General features: G+C 37.8%; 1 long non-coding RNA gene across 1 annotated transcript in view; it reads left to right on the top strand.

Moving 5' to 3' along the window:
• The first annotated feature begins 269 nt into the window (after positions 1-269).
• Positions 270-20240, top strand: part of LOC132376289 (uncharacterized) — a 31279-nt gene continuing 11308 nt past the window's right edge. The window contains exons 1-2 of the long non-coding RNA XR_009506266.1: positions 270-385; positions 10843-10951. This is a non-coding gene — a long non-coding RNA (uncharacterized LOC132376289). The remainder of the gene's footprint in view (positions 386-10842; positions 10952-20240) is intronic.

Consider the following 20240-nt stretch of genomic DNA (forward strand, 5'->3'; position numbering starts at 1 on the left):
AGAGGCAGCGCCAGAATTTTTGTATAAGATCAGAGGTAGCAACCCTGTTGGAAGGGTGGGAGTGGCCCAAAGACTTTTGTCTTCAATTTCTGTTTATATGACAATCACACTATTCTTATTTAGATATTATGTTTATTGAGATGTCTTTGTATTGCTCTTAAGCATTATGAGAAGGGGAGGTTTCTAACCCCTTACCTCTCCTTTGGTGCAATCATAGGATTAAGGGAAAAAGTGAGCAGAGCCTTGAAGGATGTCCAGAATAACTACACTCACAAATACACTCTGCTGGAGAAGGACCAGCATTTGCAAAGACACCTGAAGAGTGCAGGCGGTTCTTAGGGGAAGATGGATGATCCTCTGCTGGAGTGAAGGATATGGAGGAAAGGTGGGTGGAAGGGAAAGAGTTAGTTGTCTTGGGAAATGAATTAAGCTGTAGCCAAGTCCTGGTGGAGCTTGCATGCCAACCTGCATGTCTTGAAGTCATTTGAGAGTCACTGGAGGTTTTTAAGAAAAGTGACATGTTTAGAGCTATAATTCATTAGATTGATCCAGTCAAGTTTCTTCCTTGTTTTAGTTGTCACTAATTTGAATTGAAAACATTATAATAGAAGAAAAATTCCAGGACAATTTGTCTTTATAAATGGAATTCTTCATCTTTGTTGCTCAGTGCAAGTCATTTAGCCACCAGAAGAGCATTGTCAGGTAAGACTGTTAACTGAGTCTTGAGGAAACTCACTGCTTTTAATTGGGTTCCTTGGGTTTATTTAATATGACCCAATTTAGATGAAAGAACATGTTCACTACCCGTTTTGTGGAGTATTCACAGAATTATGCCAGGACTTGCACATCAATATTTATAGATTTGTTTTACAACCTGTCATGTCATAATTAAAATCAGCACACTGTTATACTCTCAAGGATTAAGAGAACTTTCTAAAGTGAGGTTTTCAGCTTCATTGACTTCAAAGTAACACATGGCACATGAACACTGCTAGCCATCTCAGATTTATCCAGATTGAATACTTCCAGTGGAAGATTGAGCCCTGATTCCTTCTTGCTACTTTCTTGCTGAAAGAGAGAAGTAGGTTACAGTTACTTTTCTACAGGGTGCCATAAATAAACATTCAAGGATGTTACAATTCAGGTGTTATTTAACGATTTTTAGACTAGTAAAATTACATCCTTCCCTGAAAGGCCTTGTTGAAATGAAAGCACCTTGCATTTAAATATTGGATATGCAATCAGTAAACGGCAATAATGTTTAATAACGAAATGCAAGACAGCCTTAAAATTGTGATTTTCTTTTAGTCACTGCATTGCAGGTGAGAATAAAACAAGGCTCCTATTAGTGAACAAAGGTTAGCAAGGTCGGGCTCTCGATGAAGTTGAATCAGAGCGGAAAGCTTGCAGTGCAGAGACTTCCCTTCAGATTATACTTCACATTCAGCTTCAATCCACTGAACAAACATCTAGTGTGCTCATTAAGAAATTCAAAAGCAATGTAACATGTGATTTTTGCCCTTGGAGAGTTTACTATCCAGAGAATACATTAATGGTTTGAGTAACTGCCATTTATCAAGTGTTTGCTATGTGTCAGACACTAAGCTATCAAAGCGCTATGTGGATTAGTTTATTTAATCCTCACCAGAACCCCTTGAGGTAGGACAATCATTGCATGTATGTATGTATGCATGCATGTATGTGAATTTAGATTTATTTATTTCTAGTTTTTTCTTCCAGGTTTATTGAGATATAATTGACATACAGCGCTGTATAAGTTTAAGGTGTACAGCATAATGATTCAACTTATATGCATCATGAAATTATTGCCACAGTAAGTTTAGTGAACATCCATTATCTCATATAGATACAAAATTAAAGAAATGGGAAAAAAATGTTTTCCTTGTGATGAAAACTGTTAGGAACTACTCTCAACAACTTTCATGTATAATGTACAGTAGTGTTAATTATATTTATCATGTTGTACATTACTTCCCTAGTACTTATTTATCTTATAACTGGATGTTTCATTATCTTTATCTTACTGATGAAGAATCAGACCCAGTGATGTTAAATAACTGCACAAGTTTTATGGGTCTTAAGGGATAGGTAGAGTCAGGTTTGACCCAGGGAATCTAATTCTGGGCTAGTGCTCTTACCCAGTACTGGACTTTGCCTCTGAGAAGAATTTATGTGACACAGACACAGACTGTGCAAATCGGTAGAAGTGACACACTTTAAGAAAAATTTGTTTCCCAATGACCATTTCTAAGTGTGTTGTTTGGAATGCCAAAACATTTTCTCATAGAAACTGTGATACCTGGTGGTTAGTTTTTTGTCTACCCTCAAAAAGCCTAACTACTCCATAACAGAGCCAGGAAAGTTTGTGGTTAAGAACATAAGCTTTAGCATCAGACACCAGGGGGGCATTCCTAGCTCTGCCACTAGTTTCATGGCCTTGAACACACTCCTTTTTCTAAACCCAGGACCTCATTCATGGGGTTAATGATACCTAATAAAAGGGTAAGGATCAAACAAAATAGTGTCAAGTGCTCTTAGAAATGTGCTTGACACAGGGAAAGAGACAGATATTATAGCTGATTAATCATGGGTCCTGAGAACAGAGGCCAAACTTCCTTGCTATTTTATTTCTTTATGAAAATTAAAGCCATCTTTTATTGCTTTTATATTATAGTAGCAATACATGTTCATTGAAGAACAATTAGTAGATTGTGTTAGTAATAATAACATTTAAATTGCCATTTAACCTGGCAATCACAGACAATCACCATTAGTACTTTGATAATTATTCTTTCAGTTTTTGTATTTTTTCCTTTTCACAAAACATGGGATCATTTTGCCTAATAATATTTAATAACCTGCTTTTTTTTTTTTAATTTTTATTTATTTATTTATTTTTGGCTGTGTTGGGTCTTCGTTTCTGTGAGAGGGCTTTCTCTAGTTGCGGCGAGCGGGGGCCACTCTTCATTGCGGTGCGCGGGCCTCTTACTGTCGCGGCCTCTCTTGTTGGCGGAGCACAAGCTCCAGACGCGCAGGCTCAGTAGTTGTGGCTCACGGGCCTAGTTGCTCCGCGGCATGTGGGACCTTCCCAGACCAGGGCTCGAACCCGTGTGCCCTGCATTGGCAGGCAGATTCTCAACCACTGCGCCACCAGGGAAGCCCAATAACCTGCTTTTAAATCTAAATATATATAAAATGAACATTTCCCTCATTTTGTTAAATAGTCTATAACATTTTTTTCTCCTGATAGTGTAGTATTCTTTGGTATGGATGTACCATAAATTCACTTAACGATTCCTTATCGCTGGACATTTAAATGTTTATAATATTTTTTCTATTATGAACAATGCTGAAATAAACAACCTTGTAGGTTAAAAATGTGTATGTGTTTTAAATTATTTTTAATCTAAATTATTAGAAATAGAATCAGGTGACCAAACGGTATTCACATTTTAAACAGTTTTGGTATTTCCTGCCAAATTATCTTTCATAACAGTTTGACCAATTTATATCCCTTCCAGCAATGTGTGAGAAAACTCATTTCTTGAATCATTGCTAACACTAGATAGTTTGATAGTTGCCAACCTGATGGGTGAAATAGTATCTATCATTTTAATTTTAGTTTTTTTGATTATTAATGATGTAAGATGTTTTTCATAGTCTTATTGGTTATTTGTAGTTTTTTATGACTGTTGATAACACTTTATTATTCTCTTGAGGTAGTTGTCCTTTTATTATTGAGTTAAAAGTGCTAATTATAAATAAAGGCACAATGTTGGTCTCATATATTACAAATATACATATATAATATTTTCAGCTTCTCATTTTCTTTTTTTTAAATTATTATTTATTTATTTATGGCTGTGTTGGATCTTCGTTTCTGTGCGAGGGCTTTCTCCAGTTGCGGCAAGTGGGGGCCACTCTTCATCGTGGTGCGCGGGCCTCTCACTTATCGTGGCCGCTCTTGTTGAGGAGCACAGGCTCCAGATGCGCAGGCTCAGTAATTGTGGCTCACGGGCCTAGTTGCTCCGCGGCATGTGGGATCTTCCCAGACCAGGGCTTGAACCCGTGTCCCCTGCATTGGCAGGCAGATTCTCAACCACTGCACCACCAGGGAAGCCCTTCTCATTTTCTTTTAAATCTTATTTATGCACCTTTTGATGTATATGTACAGAGGTTTTTACTTTTTCATGTTTATCAGTATATGATGTTTTTTTCCAGTTAAAAAAATTTTATTCAATGTAGAATTTATTTTGGTATATTTTATTATATAGGGATGAATTTTAATTCATTCAACAAACCTTAACTGCATGCCTACAATGTACCAGGTATGACTTTGCTTGGGGAATAATTGCTGTGTAAGGCAGGCAGAATTCCTGCCCTCAGGAGGCAGTTCCTCCTCAAGTGGCTCATTAGTTGATGCTCATACATTACTTTCCTCTCACTGACTTAAATTCCTCCTTTATTCCATACCAAATACATGTGTATAATCAGGTCGGCTTATAGACTTTCTACTTGATACCATTTATTTGTTTCTTTGTTTCTGTGCCAGGATCTCACTGTTTTAATGATCATAATTTTAAAATAATGCATTTTAATAAATAGCAAGGCAAGGACTAATTTCATTCCTCTTGCTTTGTTCTTTAATTTTTTTCTTGACTTGTCCCTTCTTATTTTTTTACTATTTCTTTTATTGTGGCATAACATGCATAACATGAAATCTTCCATTTGAACAATTTTTAAGTGTACAATTCAGTGGCATTAATTATATACACAGTATTGTGCAACCATCGCCACTCTTTTTCTAAAATTTTTATCACCTCGAACAGAAACTTTGTGCCCATTACGCAATAACTTCCTATAACCCTCCTCCCCCAGCCCCTGGTAACCTCTCATCTACTTTCTCTCTCAGTAAATTTGCCTATTCTAGATATTTTATATAAGTGGAATCATACAATATTTGTCCTTTTATGCCTGGCTTATTTCACTTAGTATATTTTTAAGATTCATCCATGTTGTAGCATGTATCAGAACCTAATTCCTTTTTATGGCTGAATAATATTCCATTGTAGGTAATACCACACTTTGTATATCCATTCAGCTGTTGGCCGTGTCCTTTGTATTTATACTTCTGGAAGAACTTTAGAATCATTTTGTCAAATACCTCTCCCAAATCCTCTAATGTCTTCTTAACATCCTCTCATATCCCTTTTTATCTACCTTTTATTCTATTAATCCTATCTCCCCAGGTTACTAGTACTGAATGCCTTCATACTGGCCCAAGCCTAGCACTGTACCTTGATCCTTGAACTTCCCTCAAGCTGCCCCATGCTTCAAAATTAACTACTTTCATCTTCATTCTCCTAATAAAAATGGACAGTTCCTCAGTGCAACTGATCTCACAGAATTATTGGGAAAACCATCTGAATTATCCCTAAATTGTGAAAGTTAGATGCCCCTTGGTGGAATGTGTATTTTAGGAAAAGGATATTTTATCCTTTAAATGAATTTAAATGATTTGCTATTTTTAAAAAATTCCAATAGCATAACAAAGTATCTTTTAAAATTTCAGTCTACAGGAGGGTAACTTACTTCTGAGTTGAGAGCTTTTTGAGTCTGCCTGCCCATCCACAGTATCTTAAGGCATTCCTGTTTTGTCAGATACTTTCTGTGTTTTCACTGATGAACTCAATAATTTTCTTTCCTTTTGGAATTCCTACCATAGTCATGACTTTATTGACCCCAGTGATGGTAGAAGTGTTGGAGGTGGTTTATGTGTCTGATTGGCAGTGGGTAGGTATAAATCAGGTACTATTTTAAAACAGAGGCTTCCTGTAAGTAATTAAATACTAAACTGTATATTCTGGTCCACAATTCAGGGATGGAAAAGAGAAATGAGGGCTTGCGTGGTATGAGACAGCTTCACGGGTATTTCAAGAATAATTTATTTGAAAAATATATGTTCCTTCGGTTCTTTGCAAAGGTAAGGACAAGCTCCTAAAAGAAAGAAACTATTAGATTGATGGTGTTTATTAGTCCACTGCTGTATGTGTAATGGAAAGAGCAATGGCTTTGGAATCATGCAAAATTGGCTTAAGTTCCTGGCTCTGTCACATGGTAGCCTATGTTATCTCAGCCAGATTAATGTTTCCTCTAAGCCTTAGTTTCCTCAACTATAAAATATACCTCACTGAGATGTTTTAAAGTTCAAACAAGATAAATAATGTGAAACCTCCTAGCAATGTGTAGTCCATTGTATACCCTCAGTGAAGATCAATTTTCTTTACCTTCCTTCCCTAAATAACAACAGAAGTGTCTGTATGGGGGAAAGCATTTGTAGTACTGAATGTCAATCCTTCTTGGTTAATAGCTGAATAAAGATAATGTCTTAATTTTTCAAAATACCTCAACTTTCCTATGTGTAGCTTTCATTTCATGCTTCACTAAATTATGGTGCTTGCAAAGCACCTTGAACTTTTCCAGTACAGAGCACACTGTAAGCAGGATGGAATTAACATTACCCCTGGTCTATAAAGTATCGTACCTACATTCTTACTGATTGACACGATACATGTTTATACAGTTGATGTCGCCTAGGGACATATTCTTGCCTGAGTCCTACAGCAGTGTTTTGCCACCTGTAACTGTGCTGAATAAAAATGGTCCCATCTATTATTTCTGTAGCTTTTCCTCATAGAAGCAGTCTTGATAAGGATATGAAATCCAGGACATCATAGCATCAACAATCTTTTCCTCTTCAAAGGCATCTTTCAGACCAGGCTCTAGCAGTCCCTTACAAACATTAATTATATAAATCATACACACTATTGCTTTGTGGGAGGTGAAGTGTTTAGTAAAAATGATCGTCTGAACACAAGTTGGCTGTGTGGGTGCAGGACAGAAATTTGGAAAGTGGAAAGTGAGTGCTCAGTGTGCATTCGTTGCTGATACGAAGTCAACTGCATGCTTGGGTCATCCTGGGTACGCTTCTGCTAGGTTTTTGACTAATATATAAAATTCAGACTATTCTTTGTTAGAGGGAAATTTGTGAGTGGTATGAGCTATCTGAACACTAATGATATTAATTCTTAAGGTTAATTCTTGTACTGCATACCCAGTGGCACCCTGAGTTCTGGGGTTGAGTGGCTCCGTGTCATAGGATGAAGAAACCACCCCAGATTGAGCTCAGATTGAGTCCAGGTGGCTCGGTCTGACTCCTGTAGGGGAGTAAATGGTAAATAAGAAATTTGGAAGCCCCTCATCAGAGTGTATCTTCGTGCTAGAGAATGATTTAGTGGAGGATTGAGCTTTAAAGTTAATACCAACAGTGTATAGGATTTATATGATTTATGCATATATATTAGGATCTACACTTTTTGTTCTGTTTTATTTTTATCATTGCTCCTAATCTGGGGCCCTCGTATCACTCATGATACACAATGGTAGTCATGAATATATTTTTTTGGAGGGGGGGGCCTATTTCTAAAAGCCTAAGAGAAATCATATATGTTATTTATTTAAACTTTAATAATATGTCTTAGGCTACCAGCAATTATATTACGTATTTATTTATATCACAATGATACTTAATAGACTAATAAAAATATCAACCTAGCACAGCACCTGGTATATGTAAGTACTCAGTTAATATTTGCTAGATGAATCAGAATTACATAAACCATTTTCCATAGTTGAAATTCTTGCTAATTTGACTCTTTGATTTGTTTCTGATAAACTCATTATTTCTGCATTCGTTAAAAACATAATTTAAACAGAAGGGTTGTTTTTTCTAGTGAAAATCTTATACTTTCCCATAGTTATACTTGCCCAAAAACATAAGCGCTGCTGTGACCGTTTGCACGAACTACCTGTAGTGAACATCAATTATCTTCTGGTATCCTATACACCTTTTCCCTCCTTCCTTGCAGTACTCAGATTTTCCTCGAAGAGTCACCCCTCCTCATTGTGTAGCAGCTGTTAGTTGCGTGGGATTGAACTGCCTTCAGTTCAGGAGTGGGACCTGAATTGGTATAGACCAATCAGTAGATTGCACCGAAAATTCAATCTCAAGCAGGTTAGGAGATGTGAGTAAGAGCACATGAAATCCACCTTCCTGGGAGACTTGTTTTGGAATCATGAGGGAAGCCTGAAGATGACATTATGAAGAAGGGCAAAACCAAGAAAATTGTAGAAAAACAGAGGCATGTTCTTGATTGAGCTACACCTGAACCCAGTCCTAACTCTGAACTTTACTGTTACGTGAGTCTCTTTTGGTTTTTAAACTAGTTTGTAAGAGGTTGTCTGTTCTTTGTAAGGGGAAAAACAAAAACAAAAACAACCACCTTAATTGATATACAGCCTTATCTTAATTATATTATTTTACAAGTAAGTGTTAAAAAATACTAGGTTCTCTGCAAAATATGTTAACTTTTTGCTTTTAGAGAGAGGCACAATTAATTCCAAAAGCACAATAATTTTCTTCTGCCTAGAAGACAAAGATACATTTATGTATTTTAGATAACAAAACCACTAGAAAAACAGGTTGAAGTTTATGAGAAACTCATAAATATTGTCCTTTTTTTTCTTCCACCAGTACCCAAGATGTCATGGGGTTTTGCATGGCACAATTCGTCTATTGTTACACGCACCTGAAATTTATCATTGCACCTTTTCGGCATTGTTCATTTAGGAAAAAAATCCCTATTATGAAGGAGGTTGGAAAAAAAAATCATGTCAACAATAAGTCCATTTAGGTAATCTTTGCAGAGTTGGTGTTTTTTTTATGTCAACAAGTCTTTTGCTTTATATTCTGCCTTGGTTTCCATCATTGTTCATTTCAAAAACCTCCCCAAGTCAGATTTTTCATGAAGAATCATTTAAAACAAAATATATCTGGAATTCTACTTCTCATGACCTAGTTGTATCACAAGAGGGATCAAAGAGGTTTTGTTCTGTTTCTATAATCAGCTATTTCTTTGAGAGGGCAGATTCATAAGAGTTTGAATTATGCTTAGAAATGCATACAAGGCAAGCAGCTACATGGCATTTTAATTACCTCCCTCCACTCCAGTGGAAAAAAAAACAGGCATAAACAGATGTCTAAGTTAAATTCAGTTTGATTCTCTTAACATAGCAAATAATTGGACTGTTTGCTTTCTTCCTAGGCTTTTTCTTTTTTCCTGTCTTTAGTCTGTTTTCTCCCCAGCTCTTCCCTTTTATTTCCTAAGCATTCACCTTTTGCTAATGTTAAGAGAATTTCTACTTGACAAATTCTTTTCCTTGATAGACGCTATAGGACATAGTATTAATACTCACAAAAGGAACAGATGGCTGCCTTTGGAATCCACCAATTATAGTAGTACCTTGCTTAATCTGAATTGACTAATTAAAATCCTCAATTAACTGGAATTGATAATTCAGCATACACGACCCCTACGGTGACCTCATGATATAGTGAGCTTGCTAGTGAGTATTTAGAATTATTTTCCTGCCCTTTGTTGTGAGGACATGAAGACAAAAGGCAAGGTAATTGACTCGTTTAAGGGATTTATTAAAACTCTAAAAAGATCAAACCCTAGTACCCTAGGTTTGCTATGAAATCAGAATACATATAACCTAAGTTTCCATATTTTCAACATATACCTGTGTAACTTTAGATTAATCACTGGTACTTTGAGATTTTCCATTTTTCCATTCAATTTGATGAGCATTTATTAACCTTTCAAAATATTCAATATACTATGCTGTCAAGGCAATAAGAAAAAAAATGTTTCCAGTTACCATTGTTGTCTAAAAAAATCACTCCAAAACTAATGGCTTAAAATAACAGCAGTCACTTTATTATGATCATAGATTCTGTGTGCAGGAATTCCGGAAGGGCTTAGATGGGTGGTTACAGCATTGGGTGCCTTATATGGTTGCACTCAGATAGTGGTTGGAGTTGGAAGAGGAGGGAGCTAGAGGAGCTGAGGACTCTATTTTCCTTCAAGTAGCTTCAGGGCCTGTCATTGTGGTCTCTCTGAGTGGGATAAATTGGGCTTCCTTACAGCATGGAGGCATCGAGGCAGCTGGATTGCTTACATGACAGCTCAGAGCAAGAGGTTAAGGTAACAAGGTAGACACTGTATCACCTTTTATGACCTGGCCTTGTAAGTCATGCAGTGCCATTGCTGCCACATTTCATTGATTACAGGTGTGTCAATAGTCCCTTCAAATTCAAGGGGAAGGGAATTAGACTTCGTATCTCCTTGAGAGAGTGGTAACTTTCTAGAAAAGCCTGTAGGACTCGAATGTGGTCATTTTTGGAAAATATAATTTGTCATGATGAATGAGACTCAATATCTTTTCCAAAGAAACTCATACCCTAGTGGATAGAACACAGTTCCAAAACTGTGCAATGAGGTATTCCAGGTCTCTGGAAAATTCATAGGGTAGCTGCAGGATACTTTACATTTTTGAGGGAAACAATGTGACATCTGTAAGATATCATGTGAATTACTACTATTAAGTAGCTTGGATTTAATAAGTGGAACTGTTGAGCATTTCTTTTGCCCTAGTTATGCCATGAAAAAATTACAAAGATACTAAAAGATTATAGAGGCAGAGAAAGTTTAGGAACCTCTGGGATGAAAAACAAGACATAGACATTCCAACTACAGTCTTAGCAGGCCCATAACTGACATTTGTAGGGTCTGGGGCATGATAGAAATGAAACTACTAGCTTGTTCCTTTCTTTTCCCATTACAGCATAGGATCTCCCCCTTTATATCCAAGCCCTGTACCTTCTCCCCTACTGCAATAACAGCTTCTTTTTGGCCCTAGGAGTGAGCATACCAATGGCAAATCAGCTCTCTGGAGGAAGGACCAGGGTAAGAGGCCCGTGCAGAAGCAGATTCAGTGTGGATTTAAGCAAGTAATTCTGGAGTCCCAGGTATGTGATTTAGGAAAGGAGACCAGGGCTCTGGATGAGCATGCCCCACCGGGCCCACAGACCTCCAGCCCATTTGGAGGGGCGTGGCTGGAGGGCCTTCTAAAATTCAGGATCCTGGGCAAGGCTGGGACCAAAGGAAGTACTGAGACTCAGCACAGAACCCAGCATATAATTGGTCCTCAATATATATGTGATGTATAAATTAATCCAGGGCAGATTCTGATAAGTGTGATGTCAGAGGCAAATATTGGCTGCTGTGAAAACTGTAAACAAGAACCATTAATTTTGGCTAGGTATCTTGGAAAGCCTTCTGTGTGTGTTACCTTCAAGGATGAGGGATCGAAGAAGTAGGGGATGGTGGCACAGTGGTTGGGAATCCGCTTGCCAATGCAGGGAACATGGGTTCAATCCCTGGTCCAGGAAGATTCCACATGCCGCGGAGCAACTAAGCCCGTGTCACAACTACTGAGCCTGCGCGCCGCAACTACTGAAGCCCGGGAGCCTAGAGCCCGTGCTCTGCAACAAGGGAAGCCTCCGCAATAAGCCCATGCACCCCAACGAAGAGTAGCCCCCCCGCTCACCGCAACTAGAGAAAGCCCGCGCGCAGCAACAAAGACCCAACACAGCCAAAAATAAGTAAAAAAAAAAAAAAGAAAAGAAAAAAGAAGTAGGGGGAAGTGGGATGGGAAATCAGGAAAAGGCAGGGATTAACAAAGCTGCTAGAGGCAACCATCAAAAGAAAACTATGTTCCCTGTCAGGGTGAATCTGGGTTTGATGGCTTCCTGAAGCATATAATAATTTGAGGGGCCTTCTTTCAAAAAACGAATACAGAATTAGGTACAAAAAACACACACAAATTACAATATAGGAAAGTTCATAAAGTCACAAATACAAAAAAAATCTGAAAAGAGCAAGTTTTAAATTAACTGTATGCCACACCTCTATACTACTTTTTAAAAAATACTGTTTTGTCTGTATACTCTTTGCTTCTTTACTAAATATCAATTTTATGTTCTGTAGAGAGACAAGAAAGATATTTTAGTCTTGATTGAATATTTTTAAAAATTATTAGTTTAAAAATTTTAGCACCATCGTTGTCAGTAATGTCGTAAATTTTTACAACTGTTGTCAAATTGGGAAAACCTTTTATCATATTGTTGAACTGTGATAGACCTGCTCTCTATTTTTAATATAGTTAAAGGTTTGTTCCCTTCAAATCTAGAAATTCTGATAAATTCTGTCTCACACAATTAGCATAAACTGTGAGAAATATGGACCTTTTATAATTGTATGCACTGCTTTTTAAAATATATTCCTGACAAGAGAAAACATCTGTTTTGATAAGAACTTGATGAGAACCAAATCCTCTGTTAAAATTTTACGCACTTGATATTTGAAAGGATTTTCTATGGATTAGCTTCTGGTTCCATACATTTCAACATCATCTCTCCACCATCACATGCTGTCAGAGCTGAGCTATGAAGGAATCACTGTCTGGCCCTGAACCTTTGTGTCAGGAGGCCAGGAGAGTTGACACAGTGGGCTGTAAGGAGATTTTTAGAATCTATACTCTATACTTGCATGGGGATAGCTGGTGACGACTTTCATGGGAGTATCTGTGAACCATATACATATATGACAATGTACTGAAACTATATGTATCCACAGCTGAATCAACCACCCCTTAATCATGTCCTCCAAAGTCACATGGCCACCCAATGTCACCTAGTAGGAGGAAGTGCTGGAGTGGAAAGAGACAGTGGCCTGAACCAATTGCTGTTAAAAAATATTTTACTTTGCACATTTTACAAAATCAGGTGCCCATGTGAACAAAATGCTATGGCCCTCTCAGGACATGAGAAAGGGCCCATGCAAATTAGGCACTTGAAGTTTAAACTTCATTCACTTAAATCCAATTCTGCTCACCATTCTCTCTATATTCACTAAAGAAGAGAAGTAGCCCAAACTGAGAAGGTGTGTTTTGTGACAGAACAGACACTGGCCTGGAATCTGGAGGACAGGAGCTTTGTCCCAGCTCTCCCAGCTCTGTTCCTTTGGGCCACCCTTTAGGATTTACTCTTGTTATCTGTTAAGTTTTGGCCCTTCCTCATCTGCAAAAGGAAGTGAGAAATTGGAATTCCAGTTATGGGACCCTTTGTGGCCCCACCTGGAAGGTAAATCATATTAAATTATGCCAATTATGCACATTTTAATCCATATTGTTTCCATCAGTTAATACTGCCATTTCCATAACTCACACTAATGTCATCATTTATACAGTGATCAAGAATTTAAAAATAGTTTAACTCGACCATAGAGAGGTAGGTGTAGCACAAAGCACTCAGGAGAAGGGAGAACAAACAAGGTATCATTCTGGATACCATCACTCACAAAGTACACTGGAACATTTTTTTCCAGTTTTAAAAATGTTTGTCTTTCAAGAAAATTTGCAAAAGTCACACAAGCTCCTTATAAAAACAATTCAAATGCAGAAATTTATATAGCAAAAAATAGAGATCTCATCCCCAAATTTCACTCCTGAGGAGAATTACTGCTAACAGTTTAGACAAGTGTAGCCTTCCAGAAGTGGTCTATGCCCACACAGTGGTAATATGACATTTTGAAATATTAACTGAGGTTTTTTTTTCCCACTGTATTTCCTGGTGGTCCTGGCCTTTCACCCATTCCATAAACTAGCACATTCTGCATTCACTGCCTCAGGGAAAAGATGACCCAACTGAATGCATTTAAAAAAGGAAGTCAACAACTTTTGAGTTGCAACATTTTGAGCCCTTGTGGGAATAGAAAAAGACTTAGGGAATAAAAAGAGATTTGGAAGAACATATGGTAAGTCAGAAGAAGCCTTAGAGCTTTCAAGACTAGATAAAAAAGCTATCAATTCTTGGGAGAAGAGAGAGATTTAGAGAGGAAGAAAGGACCTCTAGCTGCTTATGCAGCTTCATTCTGAAAATTAGAAAAAGGCCACATTTTGGTGAATGAATTACAGTAAAGTGCCTTGTTGAGCAGATCCTTCCCAAGGGCGGTGGCTTAGGTGGCTGACAACACTTTTATACAAAGACAAAAGCTGCTCCTTCTTCCAGCGGCCTTGGCCTCATGCCAAGGGTCTTGACTTTCTAGATTTCATCCCTACTCATACTCAAGCAAGTACCTTTGTGCAGTGTTCAAACCATACAACTGTATGTGGCATCCTTTTTTATGGGTTCCTGGGAAAGAAGATCCTCTGCTCTGACTCCCCAACTCAAGTGAACTTGGTGGTGGAGAGACAGGATGCAAGCAGGTTTAGTGAATCTGAAGGTAGAGAGGTTGTGCCTGCTGTCCTGGTAGACCCTCAGGCAGGGGTGGTGTCAAGGCCCCAGGAAATGCCACTAGGGTGTGTCTAGACCCATTGGACTTTAGACAGTCTCTCAGAATTTCCTACAGTATAGCATGAATGGAATGACTCTAGGGAAGGGCATGGAAGTAGCCAGGAGAGCCAGACTCAGGAAGGGGAGGATGTAGAAATGACTGGAGTGATCCTAAGATGGGTGACCGGACAGGGTGAGAATGGATCCTAGGATCCTTGATAGAGGACAAAATCAAGGACAAGATGTCTCTTCACCCATATGTGGACCCTAAATAAGCCTTCCTGGAACACAACTGCAATATCAGGAATTAATTTCTATTACCACATAAAAATAAGTTTCAAACAGAAAATAAGTTCATCGTTTTAAAAAAGTTACCTTTCTTGCGTATTTGAATTTGTGAATCAAGATTCATACTTCATTAACTTTGTAATGCTAATAAAATTGTATGTACACTTGACAACATATTTGGAACAATCTTCTTGATGAGCACATATTAATCAACCTCCTTAAAAAAATCCCTTCAAAGTATGGCTCAGTGTAGCATTTACCTGACCATTTGCTGGATGTTTAAGTTGTAGTTATCAGTGTTTCACTCTTATGAACAATGCAGCAGTATTTATCCTTTTACATAAACCAACTATTGTTAGCACAACCTCTGTGAACAATTTTTTTGTGTACCTAGATGCCAGGTATTGAGAGAATTACATTCCAGCTGGAAATACACACACACACACACACACACTCCTATCAATATGAGAAATCATGTGCTAAAATTCATGTTCAGTTCAATTTTTTTAGCACCAATATCCTTTTTTTTTTAAAAAATTATTTATTTTATTTTTGGCTGTGTTGGGACTTCGTTTCGGTGCGAGGGCTTTCTCTAGTTGCGGCAAGCGGGGGCCACTCTTCATTGCGGTGCGTGGGCCTCTCACTATCGCGGCCTCTCTTGTTGCAGAGCACAGGCTCCAGACGTGCAGGCTCAGTAGTTGTGGCTCACGGGCCTAGTTGCTCCACGGCATGTGGGATCTTCCTAGCCCAGGGCTCGAACCCATGTCCCCTGCATTGGCAGGCAGATTCTCAACCACTGCGCCACCAGGGAAGCCCAGCACCAATATCCTTTTATCAAGTGAAATATTATTTTGCGGCAAGTGTATACCTTAAAGCTATGAAGTGGAGGCATTCTGCATGGGTGGAAGTAGAAGGCTAAGAGATGTTCTGCTCTGACCAACTCTCTCCACCTCAGTGCCTCACCTCTTCCCTGCCTCTGCCTCTGAGTCATTTCCAAGGTGTAGGGATGATACCTCACCCCTTTCCATGTTCAGGGGTCAGGAATACCACAGACAAGATTTAGGATGTTGGTCTGGAAAAGGCAGGTAGCTTAGGTGTCTTTTATGGCTTTTTTGACTCTTGTTCTGTGATTTAATATCAACTGTTGTGAGGTTAATCATGCTCTCCTTTGTGTTTCCATAATACTTAGTATATAATTCAATTACAGCACTTACCACATTGTTCCTTCCTGAAAATACTGTTCCAGAAGAGGAACATTTCCTTTAGCTTCAAAATCTGTAGAACTTATCCATAAAACTTGACGAGTACTAGTTTTTCCATCAAGGCTTTCTGAGTGAATGAATGAATGAGTCATACACATTTTGCACAACGACTTAAATATAGTGCAGACAAGCTTTTCTTCAAGTATATAGATACTTTTAAAAAAGTACAAATGTTCCTATTTTAGTCTCCCTTAGTCGTCTTTAGACTGACTATATAGGTGTCTAAGAGTTCCTGCTTTAGAATAGATTTATAGAAAAGGATTGGAATTGGCCCAAATGTCTCACATCATATTCTTGCAGCCACCTTTGGTAGATGACATAATGAGAGCAGCATATGTACCTATAACAACTACTACTGTGTGTGAAGGATGGATTTGGTACATGTTAAACAAAAATGGGAATATGTCTGCTTTTCACATCTGACAGGAGAATCAAAAGGCTGCCCACTCCACCCAAACTTTCAATTCTGTTACCACGATGTGTGGGTGGAGGACCCCATAGAATGCAACACAAAGTGAAGTAGAGAGCATGTGATAAATACACAGTAACTAATGGAGGGATGGACCACAAGAGGATAATAGTCTTTTTTCTTATGTGTTTTTATTTTGACATAATTTCAAACTTACAGAAAAGCTGCAAGACAATTTCAAAGGATTCTCTTATACCTTTCACCTAGAGTCTCAAAAAGATAAAAACTGAAACTTGCAGACATGATGCCACTTACCCCTAATTATTTCAAGTGTATATCCTGAAATCAAGGACATTCTTTTACATAATTAAATGTAATCATCAAAATCAGGAAGTTAACATTGATACATAACTATTATTTCACATACAGTCAGATTTTTCAAATTGTCCATGTAATTACCTTTATAGAAAACAAATAAACAAAAATACAACAGCAGCAAAACAAACAAACAAAGCCCCCTGCTGAATCTCACATTGCATTCAGTTTAGTCTCCTTTAACCTGGAACAGTTCTTCAGTCTTGCTTCGTATTTTATGACACTGACACTTTAAAGTGTGTGGCCAATTATATTTTGTTCCTCACGTTCCTCAATTTGAATTTGTCTGATGTTTCCTCAGGATTAGATTCGGGGTAGGCATTTTCAGCAGCAATTCCACAGGAGTGATGCTGTGTCTTTCTTAGGGTATCATACCACGAGGCATGTGATAGTGACATGCACCGTTACTGATAATGTTTAATCATTTGGTTAAGGAGGTGTCTGCCAGATTTCTCCACCGAAAAGTTACTGCTTTTTTTTTTTTTTTTTCTAGTTTATTTATCTATTTAATTTTGGCTGTGTTGGGTCTTCGTTTCTGTGCGAGAGCTTTCTCTAGTTGGGGCAAGCGGGGGCCACTCTTCATCGCGGTGCGCGGGCCTCTCATTGTCGCAGCCTCTCGTTGCGGAGCACAAGCTCCAGACGCGCAGGCTCAGTAGTTGTGGCTCACGGGCCTAGTTGCTCCGCGGCATGTGGGATCTTCCCAGACCAGGGCTTGAACCCGTGTCCCCTGCATTAGCAGGCAGATTCTCAACCACTGCGCCACCAGGGAAGCCCATGCTTTTTTCATTGTAGTTAATAAATATCTTATGGGAGAAACTTTAAGGCTATGTAAATACTCTGTTACTCATCAAATTCACACATACTAGTTTAGTACCCATTAATGATTCTTGCCTGAATCAATTATTTCAATGATGGTTGTTAATGGTGACTTTCCAAGTCCATCATTTCTTCTATATTCATTAGTTGGTTTTGTACTGTAAGGAAGAACTTTCTCTTCATATGTATGTGTGTATGAATAGGACTATGGACTCATGGGTTCTTATTTCATTCAATGGATTATAATAAGTTACTGTTATTATTATTTCGATGCTCAAATTTCCAGATTTTGACTAGTGGGAAGTTCTTCGAGCTGGTTTCTTTGTCCTTTTGGTATGCCTCCACCATTCTTTGAAGCACGTCCTTATTTTCTGCCACAAAAAGATTTTCCAGACTCAATTTGTCCTTTCCATGCCCCAGACTTGTTTTGTTTTGGGAATGGAGAATGGGTGTCACTGCTTCTAGGTCTTCTGAGTAGACAGAGCTGGGAAAAGCCACAGGAATCATTTAGACCTTCCTTCTTTCCATATTTGTAACTTTGTCAGTGAGAAATCGGGCTCCCACTGACCACTGTATATTTACTTATTTGCTTAATCCTAGAATATACGAAAATAGTTTCATACCTTTATGTCAGTGATAGAAAGAAACCCTTGCTGACTGCACTTCAATAATTGTTAACACTTTTTGTCTTTAGCCTGAAGGTATATAGTCCAACTATTCCACTTAAAAGTTACTTGAGTTAGTTTTCTCCCCCGTCCCCCAGCTGGTTCATTTGTTTGTTTCCGTTTGTATTCCGTTTTAGTTTCTGCCCATCCTTGTTTTCTTGAGTATATGAAGAAGCATTCACATGATTCCACAAGTCAGGATTGTATAAAAAGTGGTATAATTTCCTACTATTCCTTTTATTATTTTCAGCAATATCATTAGTTTCTATTTTGTCCTGTGTTTCTTTATGTGCAGATGAGTAGTTATATGTGTATTTTCTAAATTTCTCTTCTCTCTTACACAAAAATAACTTACTATAAATATGCTTCTCTTTTTTCATTTAACAATATATCCTGGAGAGCACTCCATATTGGTTCCATAGAGATCTTACTCATTCTTTCTTACAGTTGCCTAGTACTCCATTGTGTGGATGCATCATTGTTTATACAACTGTTCTCTTGTAAATGGGCATTTAAGGCTGTTTCCAATATTTAACAATTATAAACAATACTGCAATGAATAATCTGAGTAATATTGTACAGATATATTTTTATAGTTTTGGAGGTGTATTTTCAGGGTAAATTCCTAGAAGTGGTATTGCTGGGTCAAAAGGTAGACACACATGTAATTTTTTTAGATATTGCAAATCCCTGTCCATAAAGGTTTTGTACATACCCATTAGCAATGTATGAGAGTGCCTGTTTTAAATTTTTGCCATATGCTGGATGAGAAATATAATTGCACTATAATTTGAATTGACATTTATTTATCTTACCATGACTTAGGTTGATTATATTTTAATATTTTTATGGGCCATTTGTATATTTCTTTTGTTGAATTGTCTGTGTTTTCTGGGGACAATATTTAGTTGTCCCATAGAATAAATGGAGTAAGTGAAATAAACATGCTCATTTAAAACAGTTTTTGAGAGAGTAACCAACCTTATATTCAGAGGATTGTTGGTTTCCTCATCTGTAATCCATTGTCTACCACTGACAGGACTCTCCCTAAGCTATCTCAGAGAGAGGGGAACCTACCTTGTTTAAAAGGATATCCAAAGCGGGAAGTTCCATTAACAACTAGAGACATTGTTCTGATGCTTGCAATTGAGTTTGGGAAGTCAGGGAAGAAAGAATGAAAATAAAAGCTGGTTTTTCCACTTAGTAGGGTGGTTGAATTAGCTGACCTTTAAGGTTCTTTTCCACCCTGAGTTTTATGATTCCATGAATCATTCCTCTGACTCAGGCAAAGTTAACGATGAAATGGCTGGGGAGGTGTAGGGGTCAGAGGTAACCTGGAGAGGTGGTAAGTGGGTGAGAACAAGGGGAAGAAGGGAGAGATTTTAAATGAGAATGCAGAGTTAAGAAATAAATAATTTTTTTTCTTCTTTCAAAACCTGGTACCAGAAGGAGGAGCAAAAATGTCCATTGGCAGAAAGGAATATTGAGTGGATAGGGAACGGCAGGGGGGTGATAGTGTGGTTGTAGTAGGGGATGGATTCAGAGAGCTGGACAGGATTTTAAGGATGAGTTGCATGACAAAAGTGTCATTAGCCACTGTGCCACAGGGAGAATAAAGCAGTTATGGGGGTGCACAAAGTCCTTAGAGTGATTTTTCCTTCTTCCAATTCCAACTGCTTTGTATTTACATATATTAAAAAAAAACTGCTTTGGATGAAACAAACTAAGGTAAACCTATAACATTTTCTGAATAGAAATAAATGCACTGCATTTTGAAAAACTATTTCAGATTTTAAGGCCTTACTTAGAGGAGAGACATTAAGGGAGAAGTGAAAATCTTCTATACATCAAGGTATTTATAAGAAAAGATTGAAAGTATCTTGAGGTAACAATGTTATTTAGCTATTCAATTGTAGAAGATATTTTCCTTCAGTTGACCAAGGAGAGGTTGAGTTTGCAAATCATTGTATATGAAAGTAGACATGCCATTTTCATTTTGTCTTAAAGAAATATTTGAAATAATGTTATACAAAGGAGAAGAAAGCCTGGAGAATGACTTCGGTGACTATGGCACTATGGTCACTTAAAATGGGTATATAATGTTTGCT

This window comes from Balaenoptera ricei, chromosome 12 (assembly GCF_028023285.1).
Source record: "Balaenoptera ricei isolate mBalRic1 chromosome 12, mBalRic1.hap2, whole genome shotgun sequence".
Classification (NCBI taxonomy): Eukaryota; Metazoa; Chordata; class Mammalia; order Artiodactyla; family Balaenopteridae; genus Balaenoptera; species Balaenoptera ricei.